At 41.2% G+C, this 23368-nt stretch overlaps 1 protein-coding gene across 4 annotated transcripts in view; it reads left to right on the top strand.

Moving 5' to 3' along the window:
- MBD5 (methyl-CpG binding domain protein 5) overlaps positions 1-23368 on the top strand; it is a 121817-nt gene that overhangs the window by 51379 nt on the left and 47070 nt on the right. For 2 of the 4 annotated variants that reach the window (XM_031505459.2, XM_031505456.2), the window contains exons 3-4: positions 15683-15822; positions 22913-23108. The gene's annotated coding sequence lies outside the window, so the exon portion shown is untranslated. The remainder of the gene's footprint in view (positions 1-15682; positions 15823-22912; positions 23109-23368) is intronic. The other 2 variants (XM_031505457.2, XM_031505458.2) reach the window with 2 other exon arrangements.

Below are 23368 nucleotides of genomic sequence, written 5' to 3'. Positions count from 1 at the left end.
ATTCAATGTATCCCCATCACACCCAGCCTTCAGCTGGGGTTCTTTACACCATTCTACCTTATAATAGCACTTAAAGTGCAGAAAGCTGAGTAAACTGCCTCTGAGTGTTGTAGCAGAATGATATCCACATGCTTTCAGCAGGTTAATATTTATTATTCAGTTGATTGTGATCCTTGGAAAACAGTTCTTGGGAACTGATGATGGGAGAGAAGGAGCTTTGTTCCTGTAAAGGGCACTTCAAAACTCACTGGAAACTACCAATTTTTTATCTTCCAGTGAAGCAAGTTAGCAAATCCCTGCTTCAGGTGATTAAAAACAACTATTCAGGCTGCTTCAAACCAATAAAGCCACATTATCAATATTTGGCTGGTTTTCCATGTCAGGGGTGTTATTAAGGCTGTGTGTAGCCCTGTTCTGTAGCCCTGCAATCCTGTAAAATCCAGCTTTTTTACAATGTCTCCTCTTGGAAAGGATAGGGAGGATTTAAAGGTGAGCCAGGCACTTCCCTGAGCACAAGGGTGTAAAATCTGGGGGTTCCCACCAAATGTTTTTCCATAATTCAGTTGGTTTTTTTCCTTCTTAGTACTTAAAACACTTTTTTCTAATGCCTTTTCAGTGGAAATTATGATTATGAACTAGTCCATACATAAAACTGCTTTTTCTTATTTGTCTTAAATTGCATTTCCTTGATAATCTAAAATCTAAAATACATTTCAAGCTTTTAAAAATAGACCACAGAAGGGGACAAGTCCCTGCTTTGACACAGATGTTTCTGCAAGAGGGCCAATGCCCTCAGATTATCATGATGGTCCCATCTAAACATATTTAAAATACAAAATTACACATTCTCCATGAATAGTTTTGATTTGGGCTGCAGGAATGTGAAGATAAAATTCCACTTAAAGATGGTTTATAATTAGGAAGGACCAGCCTGGCTGCAGCTGCAGGGACAGGGATAAGGACAGGCTGATGAGGCTGGAGCAGGAGATGGGAATGACACACCTGAGCCCTGGAAAATCACTCTGGGAGCTGATGCCTTGAGGCTGCCCTAGAACAAGGCTGGGCAGAGTCACAGAATAAACAGGGATTTATTCAAGGATTTATTAAATTGATCTCCTCCATGGAACCACCTTGGGCAGCACCAGAGCCCAGCCAGGGCTGCACCCAAATGACCCAAAATGGTCCCAAAAAATGGATGATTGGTCACAAAATGATCAGTTCTGCTCCACTGGCACCTTGGAGTTCATTGTCCCATTCCAGCTCCAGCCCAGGCAGTCCCACCCTGCTTGTTTTTCTCTCTCCAGCCCACGCTGTTTGTGCTCCTGGGCTGAGGTTTGGATCATTTGGGTGCCCAGCTGGAGCAGGAATTGTTTTGTCTCCCTGCCCACCAACACTGAATGTGAAGCTCAGAGCTGCACACCAAAGCAGCACAGAACCTGAAACATCAAAACTAAACCAGAAGCATCAATATTCGAGTGTTTTGGGAAGAGGGGAGTGTGGCTCATCCATGAGAAAGTCCTTCAAACCAGGAATACTTGTTGGGAAGCCTTTCCTGGAGTGAAGAGAGGAGTGGGGCCCTCACTGGGCATGGTTTGTGTGATTGTGTCTGGCATCTCTGGATCTGCTCCCTGCAGGATTTGATTTCCCACCCCAGACAGGTCCTTTTGCTTTTCTAGGCATCCGAAGGAGAATAAGGAAGGGCTCTGGGGTGACTTTCCAGTTCCTAAAAGGGCTTCAGAAGAGCTGGAGAGCAACTGGGGATAAGGGATGGAGGGTCAGGACACAGGGAATGGCTCCCACTGCCAGAGTGCAGGATGGGTGGGATTTTGGGAAGGAATTCCTGGCTGTGAAGATGGTCAGGCCCTGGCACAGGGTGCCCAGAGCAGCTGTGGCTGCCCCTGGATCCCTGGCAGTGCCCAGGGCCAGGCTGGACAGGAGCACCTGGGACAGTGGGAGGTGTCCCTGCCAGGGCAGGAGTGGCACTGGATGAGCTTCCAAGCCATCCCCTCTGTGACTGCAGGAATTTCAGAAGCCAGCCCAGTGCCTGTTCCCAGCCTTCCTGCAGCTCCCAGGCTATCACCTTTCACAGACCCTGCTCACAGCTCCCTGATCTTGTTTCAGAGCCTGGGACTGACAGGGAGCTCAGCACAGCAGCTTGAAAACTGTTTCCATATTAATGACCCATAACAGTAACAAAGTGCATTTTATATAAAATTACTCCTACCTCTCACCTGGATGATCTTGGAAATCTTTTCCAACTTTAACCATTCTGTGATCTGGACTGAGCTGTTTTCTGTGTTTTATACATACTAAATCCTGCCTAACTGTATTTTTGCTTCTTGTTGTTGCAGTCCATTATTCCTTGTGCACCTCCCTCAGCTGTGCTTGTGCTTCAGCCTTTTCTTGCTCTTCTTGCAGAAAGGAAAAACGATGCCAGTTGGGAAAAGTTTGTGCAAGGCATTTGTGTGGAAATGATCTCCCAACCAGGGAGCTGAGCACAGCCCAGTGTCCTCCTGCTCTGGCTCTGTGGCATAAATTTGATTTAGAAAGTGCTGCATTTGTAGCTGCACTCCTGATGTGTCTTGCTTTGTATCCCCTAAATTACTGATACTCACAATGTGGCAGGTTTTAAACAGAGATTCTTTCAGAGGGTGAAACATTTGTTAAGGTAGGGCTTGTGCTGTCCCAAATAAATAGTTACACACCAAATTCTGAGGGAGAGAAAATGGCATTGCTGTGTATTCAGAGCCTGCACTCCAGGCACGGAGTGACAGAATTCCAGCACGGTCTGTCCTCTCCCACTGTGCAGAAATTCTGGAGGAAGAGCTAAAACCATAAGTGATTTTTGGGTTCAGGTCAGGGGGATTACATTGCTGGCTGGAAGGAAAGAAGGGTCTGGCTTCCTCCTCTGTGATCAATCCCTAAATCCAGAAGGATGTAAGAAGCTGGAAGCAGTTTAGCCCCTCTTGAAAAGTGGGAATAAGGGAAGGGGGGCAAGGAGAGCTTGCAAGGATTACAGCATCTTCCTTCCGTGTTGGAATAGCAGGGCTGTGCTCCTTGGAGTAAATTCTAGCTTAGATTCAAGTTCATGGAATATTTATATGTAAAATAATGGGAAATATTCACTGAAAAGGGAGGGGAAAAACCCAAACCACAATACAAAAGGCTGGTTGGACTGGCACAATGGTAAATTATTTGTTTAGGTGGAAATAAGAATTTATAAACTATGAATTTAGGATTGAACTGTGTGTTCTAGCAGTGAACTAAATGTGATTTAGTGGTGATAAAAAGGTAATTTTAAAGCAGACAGATTGAGGATTGTCCAGCTGGAATTGCTGAATCCTGGAGTCTTTATTCTTCATGGCAGAGCTGAAAAAGCATTTCAGTTACAGAATCACAGACACATCTCTGTAATGACTGAATTTTACTGTTCCATTCCCAAATTGCAGTGCTCCGTTCCTGAATTCCAGTGTCCTATTCCTGAATTTCACTGTTCCATTCTTGCATTTCACTGTTCCATTCCAGAATTTCAGTACTCCATTCCTGAATTTCACTGTCCTATTCCTGAATTTCAGTGTTCCATTCTTGAATTTCAGCGTTCTGTTCCTGAATTTCAGTGTCCTATTCCTGAATTTCAGTGCTCCATTCCTTTATTTCAGTGTTCTATTCCTGAATTTCACTGTTCCATTCCTGCAAGGGCCTCTCATTCCAATTCCTGACCCTTCTGCTTTGCAGACATTTAGGTAACTCTGCATCAAGTTTTGCAAGATGAGCTCTAGGACAGAGATTCTAAACCAGTTAAATTTCTTCTCCACCTGTCCTTGAACTCATCTAGAAACACTGTCAATGCTGAAGCCATCCCTGTTGTTCATTTCCATGATTCTGTAGCTCCCATAAAAGATAAAAAATAAAGATTTTGGAGAAGTATTGAAGGTGTTTCTGATGAGGTTTTCTTGTGAAGGTCTAGAGAAAATAAACACGAATTCTTCTATCAATAGATCTTGCCCTAACATCTACACCTTGATGATTTAAGTTTAATAAATTACTAAATACAGGGTTTGGCCAACCAAAGTAGTGGGACAACCTGTGGCACATCTGGATTTGTCCAAATGGATCTGGAGTTTGTCCTTGTCCACAGCAGTTCAAGGCCTGGCAGTAGAAGAAACCAGAATATTTCTGAAAGCCCAGAAGGCTGAGTTGATGCTTTCAAGACTAGAAAGTAAATAATGCAATAAATCAAAAACCTCATCTGTGCTTCTAAAGAAAATGCACTAAAATAGCTGAAAACCTACAACACCTTCAAGGCACCCTTTGAACATTAGAAAAACTTGTATTTTATCTCCTTTTCACTCAAAGGTGTGGTTTTAGATGCAGAGGGTGCTGATCTCCAGGGCCTGGATGCTTTTTCCTTTTGGCATTTCCTAAGCAGCTAAAAAAAGGGGAGGACCTGCTGGCTGCCTCATTAGGGTGATTTAATTTTTTAACAGCTTTCAGTAGGTGTCACATATGGGACCTCTGGATGGATTCTGACAGGAGTGCAAGATTGAAGGCCTTTGGCTTTGCAGGAACCAAACTGTGTCTTCAGCTGCTGTTGTTTCAGTGGTTCCAGGGATTTGGGGGGTGGGAGCAGAGCTTTCCTCATGTCCCTTAACTCCCCTGGGGTCACCCTGAGCTGTGCTGCTGCCTGGGGGCTCCCCAGGAGGTTTCCCTTCAGTGGGAAGTTCTGTGTGGATATTTGGGAGCAGGACACCAACGTGTGCCTTCACCATGGCCACTGGCAGGGTGTGGGCAGTGATTCCCAAAGCTTCACATCCCAGGTTGTCATGGGAGCATGGAATGGGTTGGGTTGGAAAGGACATTAAATCATCCCAATCCACGGGGCAGAGACATCTCCCACTCTCCCAGGGTGCTCCAAACCCTTCCAGGCTTGGACATTTCCAGGGATCCAGGGATAGCCACAGCTTCTCTGGGAATTCCATCAGCCCCTTCCTATTGTAATGCAGGAGAACCCAATGGGAGGAAATGACCATGTCTGACTCAATTCAGAAGGCTGAATGATTTTTTTATTATAACTATGCTAAAATACATTAATATGCTATATAAAAGGAGGATACTAAAACTACAAACTACTTTCTCTGACTCTCACTCAACTGGTGCCCCTCTCTGAGCCCAGCCCCAGGTGGGTTGGGTTGGCCACCAGCTCAAACAATCCTCACCAGAATCCAACCCAGCATCACCCCAGGGAAACAATTCTCCCAACACATTCCACATGGGAAAAACAAGGAGCAGAAATAGAAATTGTTTTCTCTTTCATTTCTCTCTGTGCACCTCCATGAGATATCCTGAGAGGGAGAGAAATTGTGCTTGCCACACCTCCCCACCCTGCCAGGGAAGATGCCAAGGTGATTTTCCAGGAGGAGTCACCCCTGAGGGAATCACCCTGGGAAAACTCATTAGGTGGTTAAAAGCACTAGGATTTGCTATGTTCCAGAGAGCACTTCCAGAAGGAAGTTTAGGAGCTGATAACTTCCCAATTAACATTCCAGAAAAGCTCTCTGGCATCTCTGGGAATGCACCTGAGCAGAAATATTACTTTTTGCCTAAAAAAAAATAAAAGAATATATTAAATTGTATTGATGTTAAACCAAAAGCTACCAAAAATAAATGGGATGCTTGTTCCTTTTAGTCCCTTCCAAAGAACAAAAGCTAAGCCTAGAGTTAAGTTCTATCCGTGGCACTTTATTAAATTTAAAAAGAGGAAAGAAGACATGTTGGCCCTGTTAGACTTTCCAGTGGTTTGAGAAAGAAAAAGTCACTTTTTAATGGAAAGAGAAAATGAGCCTTGCTTTGAGTGCTGGAAGCCCAACAGTTAAAAACAAGAAATCTTTTACTATTGCAAATCCTGCTCAGTTAAAGGGAACGTGGCAATTCCAAATCATCTGTCCCAGGAAATCAGCACTGGTTTGAAATGTGTACAAACTGAAAACAGTCTATGCCAGAACTCCTTGTGCTAGTGCCAGCTAAAAGCAAGAAAGAAAAGGGGAAAAAAAATCAAATTGATGGGTTTCAAAGCTGATAATTGTGCTTGAGTGCTGTGGCTGTAAATCACTGAGTGGCTTTTCCTTGGATACAACAAGCAGTGCATGTAAATGTTCACGTGTTGCTTTGCAGTAGTACAAAATACCTGAAATCCTCGATTCCAGTTATTAAAATACAACCTGATGCAACATTTCACCATTTGCCTTAACCTGAGATGATTCCATGAATGACAAATACCATAATGCTGAGGGAAATCAAAATTCATGTACAACGTGATGGCAGAATGTGTGACCTTAACTTCAGAGCAGCACAACGTGTTAAATTATCTTGTTGTAGTTCCAAAAAGCTTCATGGATTAAGTTTTTTAGTGTGTTACTCTTGAAGAGTGGGGAATTTTCAAAACAATTTTCAATTCCGTGTGAAGAGACTTTGCAGTTTGGCTCAGCTTCTCCAAAACCATCTCCCAAGCCTCTGCCTGTGTCTGCAATCATTTTGGGCAGAGAAAACCATTGCTCTGCAGGTGTGTTGGATGTTCCTCGGGGTGACTCCGTGCCCCTGGTTACATCCATGGCCCTTCCCAAATCATCTCCTGCTGCTGATGGCACAAAAATTGCAAAGTAAATGTTGAAACAAGATTCTGTTCCTCTTTATTGGTTTTATGTCTTCTGTATTCAGAGAGAGCAGCTGGAAAATGAGCTACAAAAATGGATTTTTATCAAATGTACTGATAGCATTTTATCCAGAGGTGCAGAAATTGTGCAGAATTGTACAGAAATTCAAGGAATTACAGGATGGTTTGGGTTGGGGGGACCTTAAAGCTCATGCCATGGGCAGGGACACCTCCCACTATCCCAGGCAGCTCCAAGCCCCTTCCAGCCTGGCCTTGGGTACTTCCAGGGATCCAGGGAACCCTCACACAGGCCACCACTAATGTTGATTCTTTTGTTAAGGTTGGGATTAAATGGTGAGACAATATTTTTTGTTTGGACTCAGATGTTTATTAGTTTTTATTTATATTACAGTCTCACAGAGTGTGAGCTCTACAGCACAAACTAAAAATGGAGCTGTCTCTCTCTCTCTACAAGGTCTTTTAAGGATAAACTGTTTAATTAAGAAATGACACCTAAATTATTTTTTACTTTTAACTCAATAACTAACTACTTGTGTCTTGTAATGTGGACTTTTTTATCTAATTGCACAATACTACCTAAATCTAGAAAGAAGGTAAAAAAGAAGGACTAGCTTCTGTTCTAAAACCTCCATCTTGCTTTATATGTATTAGTATATTTTAAATCATTAATTCTGAGTTTTCCAACCTTTGATGTCACACACTTCTATCCAATCCCAGTTCTGCCATTCCATTCTGGAACCTTCTCCACGGCCTCAGGTCAGTGCAGAGTTCTCCTGGGGGTCATTGCCTGGCAGCACAGAAATCTGAAATTCTCAGCACCAGGGTTCCAACAGAGGGGCAGCCACAGCCTCTCTGCCCCCTGTGCCAACCTTTGAGACTTTTTTTTGCAAAGCCCAGGCTGCCATTCGTGGTGTGGTTGCAACAAATTTAGAGCTTGCTGTGGGTTTGGGGTTTGGACCAACAATTAATTCAATTGACAGTTAATACAATTAATAAAGCAGAAGGGATGTTTGTGTTGTCACATTAATTGTGCCACAAAATGACGTGGTTACGTCGAGTGGGGAGAACACTGCTGTAAAATATTTTGGTAAATAGGTAAAATAATAGCACTTGATGATAATTTGGAGAATGTGAGAGTACAGTGTTACTTGCAGGTGAATTCATATTTTCTGTATTTTATGTTTCTTTGCACAAATAAACCAAAAGTCTGTTAGGGAAAAACCTTGGTTAAGCTTTTATATTCTTTTTATCTGCTGCCTAAAATACTTGAAGGTGCTGAGGAACAAATTTTTTTACCCTCCTGTGTTCACCATCATGTTCTCACTTGGGCTGACCTGCAACACTAAAAGCCAAATTATTTGGTGTGTCCATCTAAGACATTCTCATGTCTGTTTTAGGATAAACTCTTTATCTTGAGTAAGTTTACACCACTTTGTAGTGAAGCCCTAGTATGCAAAGTGAGCATCTGCCTGCATGAGTAGATTCTTAATTCTGGTGGTTTAGCAGAGGACATGTTTATAGTTCAGAAAATAAATAATTCAGGAGCCTGTTTCTGCTTTGGGTTGAGTCTGTGTAACCTTACTTGAGATTTACTAATTCAGTCCTACTTGGTACCAGTTAACTGTTACCTGCAAGGCCCTGAGTTGAGGAAAGACCTGGGCACTGTTATTTGAAGCTGCTAATGGAAAATACCAATAAGAATAATATAACAAAAACAACAACAACAATAATAATACATTTTATATACCATATACTACATTATATATTATATAACATCTGTATTATGAGGCTGCTGAAATGGATGGTGCCACGGAGCAGGAAACTGAACTGATGTAAAATCTGATCACTAATGATGTTAAAAGAGTCCCAACAGGTGCACAGGTCTCACTTCATGGAAAATTAAAGATGTTCTTACTGGTTTTCAGGCTATCTTGGTATTAGGCAGAAATACCGAGTTATCAAGCAATAATTCTTGTTGTCCAAACGAAATGTTTCCATCTGTTCTCTGCAACTGAGCAGGAGCTAAAATAGGCATTTTCTGTGCTCTGGTGCCATTTACAGAATGGCTTCATTTTGTCTTTATGCTCCAAACCATGTTTTGCTGGCATTCTCTAAGACTTTGGTTGCTCAAATGAAGGTCCTGGTCCTCACACTTGCTGATCACATTCATCCAAAGAGAGGGCAAAAGTACAATTCCAGTTTGAGGTTATTTTAGGTCCCAGTTTTGTTTAGGTTTGGTTGCCACTTTTGAGCATTCACACATTCCAACAAAGCAGATTGAAGTTTTCTCCCCTGGCACAGCACTGCCATCCCTTGAAAGGTGCTTTTAAAATCCCAAGTTCTTTGTCTGTGGAATTACTTTCAGCCTTGAACTTTTTGAAAGTGATGGGACCATTCAGATCCTTTAAATTGGGCTTGATTTGGATCTGTTCAAAAAATAGAGCCCAAAAATACTGAAATACAGGAGAGGCTGATTGGAGGAGCAGCAGCTCACAGGACTTTTAAGGTAAGGAAGACGTTTCTGGGTGAAGCCATGTCCAGACATTGTATTTCTGTTTTCTGGTGTGGAAGACAGATCTCAACACAGATCCCAGTAGAGATCCCAATACTTGGGTGACATTCCCAGTGTTCCTGCCCCTCAAAGTCCTGGCAGATCACATCCAACTACCTGGACCTGGCATGTCCACCTTGTTACACATCACACCGAGGCTGCTGCTCAGAATTTGGGAAGAGTTCTCTCAGAGCTGCCAGGCTGAACTCAGCTTTGCAGTGATGCCTCAGGTTTAGCTTTGATATTTTTCAGGTTCTGTGCTGCTTTGGTGTGCAGCTCTGAGCTTCACATTCAGTGTTGCTGAGCAGGGAGACAAAACAATTCCTGCTCCAGCTGGGCACCCAAATGATCCAAACCTCAGCCCAGGAGCACAAACAGCGTGGGCTGGAGAGAGAAAAACAAGCAGGGTGGGACTGCCTGGGCTGGAGCTGGAATGGGACAATGAACTCCAAGGTGCCAGTGGAGCAGAACTGATCATTTTGTGACCAATCATCCTTTTTTTGGGACCATTTTGGGTCATTTGGGTGCAGCCCTGGCTGGGCTCTGGTGCTGCCCAAGGTGGATCCATGGAGGAGATCAATTTAATAAATCTTTTAATAAATCCCTGTTTATTCTGTGACTCTGTCCAGCTTTGTTCTAGGGCAGAGGCATCAGCAGGAAGCTGAAGGATCCTCACTCTCTGCAATTGAGTAGGAGCTAAAATAAGCATTTTCTGTGCTCTGGTGCCATTTACAGAATGGCTTCATTTTGTCTCTATGCTCCAAACCACATTTTGGTGACATTCTCTAAGACTTTGGTTGCTCAAGTGAAGGTCCTGTTTGGTTGCTGCAGGAGCTCTGGGATGGAGCAGGAATTTTCTCATCTCCCACGTCGGTGTCGCCACAGGATCTGTGTGTCCATCACCTCCAGTCTGATGTAACTCTGTTGGAACCCTGGTCACTGAGAATTTCAGACTTTCTCTGCTAACAGCCACTAACCCCAAGAAAACACTGCATTTAACCTAAAGGCGTTGAAAAACCTTCCAAAATTAAGTAGTAAAACTAAAATTATAAGCATGTCGTTTAAATAGAAATATGTGCTATCACACAGTAGAAAACTTAAAATTTAAAGTTTCAAAATATAGTTATATATAAAAAATAAAAGTTTTAAAACAAAAACTAATCCTTCTTCTTCATAAGTTTAAGTAGCTTTCTATAATTAAATAATAAAGTCTGCATAACAAACCACAAATAATTACGTTAAAAATAAAAATAATTGAAGTATCATTTCTTAATTAAACAATTGATACTTTAAAAACCTTATAAAAATACAACTCCATTTTTTAGTTTGTTAACACAAAATTCTGTAGAACTCACAGTTTATTCAACTATAATATAAATAAAAACTAATAAACGTCTAAATCTTAACAAAAAAAATATCATATCACACATTTGATTCCAATCTTAACAAAAAAAAACAAAAAAAAAACAAAAAAAAACAAAGAAACAAAAAAAAAAAACTAAACCTCAATTCTGGAGGAATTTCAGGTTTTTCTCCCTGTCTCAGACTCTCCTTGGCAGATGGAGTCTCTCATCTGGAAGCTGCCCTTAACTCCTTCCTGCCAGACCTTTGAATTAGGGAAGTTTGCAGGTACAGGAGAGGAAACAAAAGCTTCAGGGGTCAAAAACTTCATTTTTTTATTACGCCTGAAGCCAGAAAGTGTAAAAAAACAGGCTGAGAATGAAGGAACTGGGACACTTTAATTGTGGTTTCTGTGAAGGAGGAAAAATTCAGTCATTAAATTGACATTTTGCAGTTTGCTGTTCTTAGAGCCATATAAAAATTGCAAGGCTGTAATGCTATTAGACTTATATTTTAATGATTAAGTTAATATTACTTTAATTATTTTAATTATTAAATTAATTTTATTTAATTCTTAAGCTAACCTAAGAAAAGCAATTAAAATTGTTCAACTTCTTGTATATTAGGAGTTCCTTTAGCTTAAAAGGGTTTTTTTGGTCATAGAGAAATCATTAATGAAAATTTTCATATAAAATCATGAAATAAGAAAAGCAAATTTTGGTTTAACCAAGTTGTCTGTTGACTGCTACTGAAAGTCTTGTTCTCAGATCCTTTTCCTCTGTGTGCTCTGCTGATATGAAAATCCTTCCATTTAACTTTAAAAATCTGGAATTTAGTTACTCCTGTTGCTGCTTTGCTGTCAAACACCTTGACATTTTAAATCCTTGTTTTTACTATGCTTTTCCCCAGTGACATTTGGTACATTTGTCATTAAGAATATTTAATATTTCTTTTTGGCCTTACTGCTGTTGTGATACATACTTCTACAAATCAGAGAAATATTTTATTATTTAGTTACATACCTTAAAACCAGACTTCATAAAATCTCTCAAAGAATTCTGATAACTCATTCCACTCTGGGCCAAACTTTTCTAGAATTTTCAGCTCTATTTCTGAATAAATAAGATGGGTATTTTTGAAATAGGAGAGCATTTTTCTATAACTATAGACTCAGGAGTGATCCAATGTGAATTTTACTGAACTCACTGGGGAACCATCCATTAACCTGAGCAAGAATAGAATCAGAATTCCAGAGGCTGAATTCTGCTTTAGGAGCCCTGTGCCTGGGGATTCTTCAAATACCTTCCTGATACTTTTATCAATGCATTGGACAATTAGTTGTGCTAATTAATTAGCAGCATCACTTTGGAAGAGCTACCTGGAGGAAGTGGGGTGACAATAACAGAGCAGGCAGGGATGGAACTGGGATGGAATTCCTTCTCTGTGGAAATTCAGTTTGAATTTTCTCAGCCTTTGCAGTTTCAGGATAATTCCCAGAAATCTGAAATTTTCCAGAAATTTCTCTGAATCCAGAGCAAAGTCTCTCTGCTCCTGTGGCAATATCTGCCCTGCAAGAGAGTTTAAAACAATCAAGATTTGCCAGTTATGGAGATTAGTGCCAAGAATTTTGAAGTAAAAAGTAACACAGTTTATTTTATGGTATTTTCTTCGGGGAGGATTTAATTTTAAACAATGGAATAATGTTGTGTCTAAAAGAAGACACTTTACTATGTGATGATAAAGTGTCACGAGGCAAAAATATAAACTGTTGGTGTGCTTTTTGCATGAAATTTCTTCTCTCCTAATGAGTTTGGGGCTTTGGGAGAAGAGATTCTTCTGGAAGTCCAAGTATCCTTTCTTCTCCTCATGCTGTGCGTGTGTTTATCCAGGTATTGTGGAGTTTGTACCTGTAACAAAGAATAAGTTCTGCTTGTGGGGTCAACACAAATATATTTATATGAAATAATTTGAGTTAGGAAATAGAAATGAAGATATTCTGGTGGGTTGAGTTAACTTTTCTTATGGAGGAAGTGTTCCAGTGATGCCTCAGGTTTAGTTTTGATATTTTCCAGGTTCTGTGCTGCTTTGGTGTGCAGCTCTGAGCTCCACATTCAGTGTTGCTGAGCAGGGAGACAAAACAATTCCTGCTCCAGCTGGGCACCCAAATGATCCAAATCTCAGCCCAGGAGCACAAACAGCGTGGGCTGGAGAGAGAAAAACAAGCAGGGTGGGACTGATGGGCTGGAGCTGGAATGGGACAATGAACTGCAAGGTGCCAGTGGAGCAGAATTGATCATTTTGTGACCAATCATCCATTTTTTGGGATCATTTTGGGTCATTTGGGTGCAGCCCTGGCTGGGCTCTGGTGCTGCCCAAGGTGGATCCATGGAGGAGATCAATTTAATAAATCCTTTAATAAATCCCTGTTTATTCTGTGACTCTGCCCAGCCTTGCTCCAGGGCAGCTTCTCAAGGTGTCAGCAGCAGTGTGGAAGCACAGGAGCAGCTGGAGGGGCAGGAGGAAGAAGTGGACACTGGGGTGGGAGACAAACGTGACAATTGTTTCTCTCTCCTGTTGGGTTGTTTCACCAAATGTCTTCACTTTCTGCGGGATATTTGTATTTTGTGTGATAAGGCTGAGGCAGAGACACCGAAAGAGAGAACCTGATCATCCTGGCCCATGGCAGGTGGCCCTGGCCATGGAAGGGGATGGGACTGGATGGGATTTCAGGTCCCTTCCAACCCAAACTTTCTGAGGTTCTGAGATTCAAAAAATTAGTTGTTTGTAAGTATGGAGTAATAACAACTGAATTTTTTACTAACTCATTCATTTGTACTTTTAGCAACATAGGAGAAATAGGAGAACAGACAAATTGTCATTATACAGACCTCAAATTCTTTGTTTATCTTCTCAGCTCTCATCAGTTTCTCAGTTATCTCTATATTAAATTAAAGATCAGTGAAGGAGAAAAGTTGATTACATTTCCATTGTGAGCCAGAAAACAGCAATGCTCGTACACCAGGTATGCAAAGGGGCTGAGGGAAACAAATCAAGTTTTCAAAGTGCTGTGTTACAGATGAATGAAAATAATTTGTAAATTATTCATCAAATTTAATTATGAGATATTTTGAGAAAACCAAAATAAATTGGAACGTGTGATTGTTGGAGAGACCTTTATTCTCCAGCCTTTATGGGTCTAAATCTTGAATATGAACTTCATCAAGATGTGGAGAATGTCCAGACTGCAGGGAGAGATATCAGCTACTCAGGATTTATAGGACTGAAATATTGACTAAACTGATGTCTGATTTTTTTTCCTCTTGCAAATTAAAACTCCTTTTTTTATTTTTCCCGTAACTGGAGACACAAAAAAAAAATAGATAATATCCCTTCTTACATCTTGTGTGCTCAAAGCAGCATCCACTCAAAGGACAGCATTGCCAAACCTTTGAAAAATGTTCCTTATATCTGTATATCACATTTAGAAAGTAAACATGTCAGTACGTTAGCCTTATATATATATATATCACATACCTAAAGGAAATATAGCAGTGTGTTATATTCATAACCATAATCACGTAATTTAAAGAAATGTGATAGTTTGTTGGCCTTCCAGCTGATTTCTGAATTCACTGCTCAGGAAGACCTGCCTGGTTTTTGGTATTTCTTTGGGCTTTCCTGTTTTTCACGTGGTCCGTGGTGTTGTTAGGCAGTCACAGTTCCTTTTGGAAGTTCTGTTCATCTGGCCAACTTGTTGTCGTACACAAGCCCAGGAAAAGGCCATATGTTCCTGCAAAGGTATCCTTGGAAGGTGGGATTGCTGCTTCTTCTTTTCCTTCTGCCATCTGTTCTGCTTTAACTTCATTTTCTCCACATACCGTGTCAAGCAAATATTCAGATAATAGATGGGAATTGTCATCAGTGTGGAAGCAAGATTATCGTTGCCAACAATAGTCAGGTATTCAGATTTTTTTTAGACATTTTCCTTGCTCTTTGACATTGAAACACTCAAAATCTAGAATTAGGAAGCTGTAAATAAATAAACATTATTTTTATTTAAACCACAAATACACAGAGATGTTCCCATGAACACAGAGGAGATCTTCAGCTCTGCAGGCCTCGGGAATAAAAAGAGCAAAGATCCTGGATTTCTCCAAGTGCCTGCTGCTCTTTCCACTTGGAGTTTCTCATTGCTGTCCGTGTGCCACCCCTTGCTGCTCCAGCCCAAGCATTCCTGCAGCCACAGGGATTAGGGAAGGATCTGGGTTAAAACTAATCCAGCAGAAATCCCCAAATCCTGGCCTGATCCAGGAGGGAGCAGAGGGATGAGCTGTACCCTCTGACAGAGTGAGGGACTACACCTCAGGAATTCCTTCCTCAGGAATTCCCTTCAGCTCCAGGAAAATGGAGGAGTGAGGAAAAAAAATGCGAGTTTTCAGGTTTTCTGCTAAGCAGACAGCAGAGCACTGATTTAGGCCAGACCTGGCTTGTGTCTGAATTAGTGAAACTTGAAAATCCTGCGAGCCCTGTGGTTACTCCAAGCATAATCATGGTCAAATAATGTGTATTTTCACCCACTTTTTATGCTGCTTATAGGAATAAAATTAAATACAAGGCCGTGCTGAGACCGAGGTCATGATTTGCCATCACTTGTTCAAGTCACAGAATTCTGCTTGGTTTAGGGGGAAAATCTACAAAGCATTTGGGGAAAAAATCTATAACCTACTTTCAAGGGTTCTAAACTACTTTGGGGGTTTTTATATTAATTTTTAGAAATGTCCATGTGTGTGAGTGTATATAAAAAGAGATGTGTATATAAATAAACAAAACTGGGCGTCTTTTTGCTATTTTAGTTCTCTGAAATTTTGTGGTGGATCCTCTCAAGAATATCTCATTTTGAAGTCCTTTTCTCCATTCTCCAGCTGTGTGGGTTCTGTTTTTACAGCCTTAAATTCACTTCAAGTGTAAAGCAGGGGAGGATATGGCCAGACCTGGACTGTGGGGAACTCTCCTGGTCCTGTGTGCACGGGCAGTGAAGTCAGAGATCCTTCCAGAGGGAATTCAGGAATAATTTCCCTTTCTGCAAATCTCCCTTTAGTACAACATGCCTTTTATTGCAGGAAGAAGAGGCTTTATCGCAACAAAACGGGCAAAAAAACCACAAACACTTGAAGAAACAGCACTTCTCTAATTCTTCCCAAAAAGCTCCCAGAACCACCAAATCCTAAAGGATTACACCCAGCAGTCTTCCTGATTCCAGGTTGGTGAATTCTCTCTTTGCCTCTTTTTCTGACAGCCCAGGGAAGCTGAGGGTTCCCATTCCCTGGAATGTGCCAGGCTGGGCTGGGAGCAGCCTGGGACAGTGGGAGGGGATGGATGGGATTTAAGGTCCCTTCCTATTCCTGTAGTCTTGGAGGTTGTGGGATTTTAGAGAAGTAAGTAGTTGGTTATAGTTTAAAGTAGTTGTAAGTTTGTTTGTTGTTTTTTTTTTTTAAGGTAACATATAACTTTCTAGTCTAAAGTAGTTGTGTTTTTTGTTATAGGGTAATAGATCACCTTCTGGTTTAATGGACAGTTCTTACAAGGTGTATTTTGGTTTTTTACTTAATACTTGCACTTATTTTTAATTTATTGCTATTAGTTATTTTTACTGCATTATGGGTATTTTTACTCCATGGATTTTTTTTTACTTTTGTAATGTCCCAGGCTGGGTTGGACAGGGCTTGGAGCAGCCTGGGATAGAGGGAGGTGTCCCCATGGCAGGGGGGATGGATGGGATTTAAGATCCCCTCCTATTCTTGTAGTCTTGGAGGTTGTGGGATTTTAGAGAAGTAAGTAGTTGGTTATAGTTTAAAGTAGTTGTAAGTTTTTTGGTTAAAAGGTAACATGTAACTTTCTAGTCTAAAGTAGTTGTGATTTTTTTGTTATAAGGTGATATATAACTATCTAGTTTAGTGAGCAGTTGTTACAAGGTGTATTTTGGTTTTTTGCTTACTACTTGCACTTATTTTTAACTTATTGCTATTAGTTATTTTTACTGCATTATGGGTATTTTTACTCCATGGATTTTTTTTTTACTTTTGTAATGTCCCAGGCTGGGTTGGACAGGGCTTGGAGCAGCCTGGGATAGAGGGGACTGTCCCCATGGCAGGGGGGATGGATGGGATTTAAGATCCCTTCCTATTCTTGTACTCTTGAAGGTTGTGGGATTTTAGAGAATTTGTTGGTTATAGTTTAAAGTAGTGATAAGGTTTATTTTGTTACAAAGTAATATATAACTATCTAGTTTAATGAAGAGTTGTTACAAGGTGTAGTTTGGTTTTTTACTTATTACTTGTGCTTATTTTCACTGCATTGTGGATATTTTTACTCAATGAGTTTTTGTTACTTTTGTCCACATACTTTAATTATAACTTCTAAACTCTTAGCTTACTAAATTGTAATTACAATTACTGTAATTGTCCATACAACCACTACATTATAAACCCTTCACCATCTTATCAATAGTTTATCACTTAATTAAGGTATATTTTCTATTACAACTATAGAAATTTAAATTTATTATTTTTCTGCTTAATGTCTTTGTATTGTATTTTTACATCAATCTAAGCTTCTTCTAAGGTTGTAGATCAAATTCTTCAGTGTCTGTGGAATTTTCTGTTTTTCTGATTCCCACTCAAACCAGCCTGGGATTCTCTGATTTCTCTGAAATGAAAGACAATGCAATTAATAAATATATTTTTGTGTGACTTTTTCCCTTAACAAAATAACAAATACTGTAAAGAAAATCAGGCAGAACTGGATGCTCCCAAACAAAAGCTGCTGCTGTTATTTTCCAGCATGGAGCTCATGGCTCTAATTTGGAATTAACTGGTTTGGAGGAGAGTTATGCCACAGAGTAAATAAGAAAAATAATCTGAGAAACAGCCAATAATCAAGTTGTTTGATTTAGAAGAAATGCATTTAAAATCCAGCTAAAGCAAAAAGAAAACTGGCTGACTGCCACCCTCTTTTTTACTCATTTGTGACAGCACCCAATTAAAAAGTTCAGTTTGTTGCTCTTACAGGAATAACAGGTTTTGGCATTTTTCATGTTTGCTCATAAAAAGTATCTTTAATTTTAGATCCTCCAAATACTGCAGTTGTAAGAATATTGTTTGTATCTGGAGAGATTAGATGGGGACAGGATTTTTTTAATCTGTTAGCACAGATTTGTTATGTAAAGAGGAAGCTCACAAAGGAAGGAGACAGCAAAAGGCTCTGAAAAAACAGATGTGTCTCCCTCAGAAATAAAGTCACCACTGGATTCCTGCAACTTTTTTGGGAAGTTTATTGTTAAGGATGTGCATGGAATCAAAAAAAAAACCAAATTCTGCTGTCACTGTCTGTGAGTCCATTTCCATACTCTCAGTACAGATAATTTGATAATGAATTTATTGTTGCTATTTAATTTGGATCAATTAAAAATCAGATTATTCATTTAAATGAATTCTTACGTTGCCTTGCTGTTGATTTCTCGAGGCTCCTTTCCCTGCTCTCCTCCAGTCCTCAGCACTGGCCATGTGATCCAGATTTTTTTAAGCCCTGCTATGACTTTAGGTTTTATTCCTGGGCTCTTCCATCCATCTCTTGGAATTGTTTCCAGTAAATTAGAGTTTTACACTGGTTGCTGTGATTAGCATTCTGTGCTCATAGGGAATTATTCATAAAAATCTCTCTGATCAATACCTTCCGATGTGTTTAAACATTAATGTATGATTTTATATGAAGAATGTTACATCCATAGTGGAATTATGATCTAAAATACATTTTTATGCAAATTCTTTAATGGTAGGTTATACCATCTTTCTATCTGTTTTTGTTACTGTGAAGATAAATTATAATTATATGAATAACCTGCATAAAATGATCATGTTTTGAGATCCTTCCATTCATTAATATCTATATATTCAATAATATCTATGGACTGAATGTTCCTTGCTAATACAGAGTATTAAAAACAGGTAAACCCCATGTAGAGACTAAACATTGGCATTTTCTAGTGCCCCAGTGCTTAAGGAAATGTAAATATGTATTCATAATTTATAGGGTGTCATTTATGAAGTCATATTGGTTGGGGAAGAACTTCACAGAGTTAATAATTTTTATTTTAAATGTGAAAAAAAAAACATTTCTGAAAGGCTCTGCCAGGTTGGCAAATGCAGTTTGAGACAACCAAGAGTCATTAATGCCCATTTTTACAAAATGCTGGGCCCTAATTTTGCACTTAAATTGGGAAGATCAATTGAAAACCCAGTTAAACTGGGGATACTGATGAAATCAGTGAAGCAGAAGTGCAGGTTTTGCTTCTAAACCTGACTGAGATATTTAAATAATCATGGGAAATGCTGTATTTGGTTTCACAGCCAGTGCACTCTGTGACTTCTGTTGTCACAGGGGTTGCACCCCGTTTGTTTGGCTTATCTGAAATTCTTCATTCCCATTTTCTGTCAGGGTTTTCTGTGACAGGAGAAGGTTTTAACAACAACCCAGACCTTCACTGTGCTAACAAATGGCTTTAAAAGAGATTCCAAGGAGGTGATCTGAAAATCAGAACTCGTTCTTCCCATTTGCTGAAGGATTCAAAAATCATCGACGTTGCACTTGAGTTTCATGTAGATTTATTTGGGGAAAAATGTGAAATGCCCAATTCTTGTGAATTTGCTGCCCAGGTGTGCCTGAGCCAGAGTCCTTCAGCTCTGGGATCGGAGGGTTTAAAGTCCCCATGGACCCTTTGGGGTGTGCCTTTGACCTAATGAGCTCCAATCCATCTCACCTCTGCAAGAATCCCAATAACTGACTCCAGTCCTGGGCAGGCTCCAGGCGGTCAGGGGGATTCCAGCAGGGAATCAGAGCTGGGGGCACTGAGCCTCTGGAGCAGCACGGGGAGGGTGGAAAGGGCTCAGGAGCAGGCAGGTGTTAGGGAATCAGGAGCCATTCCATATATTCCCATAGGGAATCAGGAGCCATTCCCTATATTCCCATAGGGAATCAGGAGCCATCCCCTATATTCCCATAGGGAATCAGGAGCCATTCCCTATATTCCCATAGGGAATCAGGAGCCATTCCCTATATTCCCATAGGGAATCAGGAGACATTCCCTATATTCCCATAGGGAATCAGGAGCCATTCCCTATATTCCCATAGGGAGTCACGAGCCATTCCCTATATTCCTATAGGGAATCAGGAGCCATCCCCTGTATTCCCATAGGGAATCAGGAGCCATTCCCTATATTCCCATAGGGAATCAGGAGACATTCCCTATATTCCCATAGGGAATCAGGAGCCATTCCCTATATTCCTATAGGGAATCAGGAGCCATTCCCCATATTCCCATAGGGAATCAGGAGCCATTCCCTATATTCCCATAGGGAGTCACGAGCCATTCCCTATATTCCTATAGGGAATCAGGAGCCATCCCCTATATTCCCATAGGGAATCAGGAGCCATTCCCTATATTCCTATAGGGAATCAGGAGACATTCCCTATATTCCTATAGGGAATCAGGAGCCATTCCATATATTCCCGTAGGGAGTCATGAGCCATTCCCTATATTCCTATAGGGAATCAGGAGCCATTCCCTACATTCCTATATGGACTCATGAGACATTCCCCATATTCCTATAGGGAATCAGGAGCCATTCCATATATTCCCATAGGGAATCAGGAGCCATTCCATATATTCCCATAGGGAATCATGAGACATTCCCTATATTCCCATAGGGAATCAGGAGCCATTCCATATATTCCCGTAGGGAATCAGGAGCCATTCCATATATTCCCATAGGGAATCATGAGACATTCCCTATATTCCTATAGGGAATCAGGAGCCATTCCCTATATTCCCATAGGGAATCAGGAGACATTCCCCATATTCCCATAGGGAATCAGGAGCCATTCCCTATATTCCTATAGGGAGTCATGAGCCATTCCCTATATTCCCATAGGGAATCAGGAGCCATTCCCTATATTCCCATAGGGAATCAGGAGCCATTCCATATATTCCCGTAGGGAATCGGGAGCCATTCCATATATTCCCATAGGGAATCAGGAGACATTCCCTATATTCCTATAGGGAATCAGGAGCCATTCCATATATTCCCATAGGGAATCAGGAGACATTCCCTATATTCCTATAGGGAATCAGGAGCCATTCCATATATTCCCATAGGGAATCAGGAGACATTCCCTATATTCCTATAGGGAGTCAGGAGCCAAGGCCAGCTTGGATGGGGCTTGGAGAAGCTGGACATGGGGAAGGTGTCCCTGCCCGTGGCAGGAGCTGGCATCAGCTGCTCTGTAAGGTCCCTTCCATCCCAAGCTATTGGAATGTGAGCAGGGAAGGGAATGCAGGGGTTCAGTTAAAGCCTTTAGAGAAATTAAGATCTATTAAGCCACATAGATGTGATGTAGAAGTGTAGGTTTAAATAAGTGCAAGTTGTAGTTTGAAGTAGAAATACATTATAAGTGCCTTAAGAAACTGTGTTGGCGAGTAAAGGCCCTAAAGCTTAGTTTAAAGTTCAGTAACTTAGTTCCAGATTTAACAAGAACATAGCAGGACTTTGTTGGGTCTCTGGAACAGATTGAATTATGTACATAAACCAAACCATTCTGGGATTGCATGGTCCAACAGCTTCTGTTCCAACTGGGGATTCACCAGTGTCCTGTACCTGAGCCAAGACTCATTTATAGCTCATCATTTATAGCTCATTATTTATAGCTCATCAGTGGATTCCTGCAACTTTTTGAGGAGTTTATTGTTAGGGATGTGCATGGAATTAAAAAAGCCCCCAAATTCTGTAGTCGCTGTGTGAGTCCATTTCCATACACTCAGTACAGATAATTTTATCATTAATTTATTGTTGCTATTTAATTTTGATCAATTCAAAATCAGATGATTCATTTAAATGAATTCTTACGATGCTTTGCTGTCGAGTTCTCGAGGCCTTTAGAGGAAGCTCCTTTCCTTCTGGTGGTGGGACCTTTGGCTTGGTTTGAAAAGCCAGGTGTCTGCTGAGGAAGGCAGAGCCTCCCTTGGAATGGAAAATGTAAACCCCTTCCCTGCAAATTATTATAATTTTGAAATTAAGGGGCTCTCAGGCAAAGATATGGGAATTGGAATAACAGTTCTTTACTAGGAAAATTTAAAAAAATAGAAATGCTATAGTACAAAAAATAAAATAAAGCACTGACAGGGTCAGCAATGCCCTGTCCCCTGTGTGTCAGGGAGGTGGCTCAGCCCCATCCCAGGGGGGCTCAGCCCTCCTGCAGTGCCAGCTGTGCTTCTGCTGGAGCAGGATCTGCACAAGGGGGGAGTTTTCCTTGGAGCTCCAGGGCTGGGGGAGATGGGCCTGGGCTCCTCTGGGAATGCAGGGGGGAGGAAGCTGCTCCTCTGGGAATGCAGGGGGAAGGAAGCTGCTCCTCTGGGAATGCAGGGGGAAGGAAGCTGCTCCTCTGGGAATGCAGGGGGAAGGAAGCTGCTCCTCTGGGAATGCAGTGGGGAAGGAAGCTGCTCCTCTGGGAATGCAGGGGAAGGAAGCTGCTCCTCTGGGAATGCAGGGGGAAGGAAGCTGCTCCTCTGGGAATGCAGGGGGAAGGAAGCTGCTCCCATGGGAATGCAGGGGGAAGGAAGCTGCTCCTCTGGGAATGCAGGGGGAAGGAAGCTGCTCCTCTGGGAATGCAGGGGGAAGGAAGCTGCTCCTCTGGGAATGCAGGGGGAAGGAAGCTGCTCCTCTGGGAATGCAGGGGGCAGAGGCTGCTGTGCTGTTCCCAGGTCAGATTGGATCCAGGTAGGAATTTTTGGCTCCTCCCCTGGGCAGAGCATCTCCCCATGGATGATGGAATTTTCTCAGCCATGCAGGGACACTCACTGGCCATGAACAGGAGATAATTAATAATTAATGGCCCATGAACAGGAGATAATTAATAATTAATGGCCCATGAACAGAAGAGATCTCCTGGAGGGAGGATTGGTTGTGGAAGAGATAAAGAAAAAAGTGCAGAGAGCTGCCCCACCTCTACGGGTGGTGACAGAACACACACCCCCAGCCCAAGGCAACCTTCTACCTCACCAAGGATTTTTTCAGAACCACAGCTCCAAAACTCAGCTTTTTATCTTTAGCTGGAGGTTTTTGTGTGGCTCAGTACAACTCCAAAGGCATCTTCAGTTCCAGTCAAAGCCATTCCTTAGAAACAAACCTTACTTTTTTTGTGCTACAAAGCAATGGTGTAGGGGCTTACAAAGCAATGAAGAAAAGAGGAATTCAAACCTTTGGCTCATTGTTTTAATTGCAATCCTGTGATTATCTCAGCAGATGTAAGTGGGGTGCAGGAATTCCTCACATGAGGGGTGGAGGGAGGCAAGGAGCCGGCCCCAATGGACATAGCCCATCATCGAGAGCACCACAGGAGACTGTCTAGAGCAAAGCTCAAAGTGCAGCAGCAATTCTAAAAAAGCCTAAAAGATCCCCAAGATAACTTGAAGCAAGACCATGAGAAGCAATGTAGGTGAGTATTCTTAGGAAACTTTGGAATTTTTGGTTTTTTGGTAGTTTTACACTGCAGCGGCCAAGTTTTAAGACAAGGTATTTGAGGCAACATTAAAAAAAACAAACAAGATGAGGAATTTTCAGCATTTTATGGTGCTGGAGTAGAAAAGTAAAGTAAACAGTTCAGCAGTTCTTGTCTTGGTGGAAGGTAGACAGTGCACCCAGACATGGAATTTTGATAAGAAAACAAAGGAAAAAAAACTTTCTTGACCTGAATGT

Source organism: Lonchura striata, chromosome 8 (assembly GCF_046129695.1).
Source record: "Lonchura striata isolate bLonStr1 chromosome 8, bLonStr1.mat, whole genome shotgun sequence".
In the NCBI taxonomy this organism is placed as follows: domain Eukaryota; kingdom Metazoa; phylum Chordata; class Aves; order Passeriformes; family Estrildidae; genus Lonchura; species Lonchura striata.
Note: the sequence above shows the minus strand (reverse complement) of the source record. Positions and strands in the feature narration are given on the sequence as shown.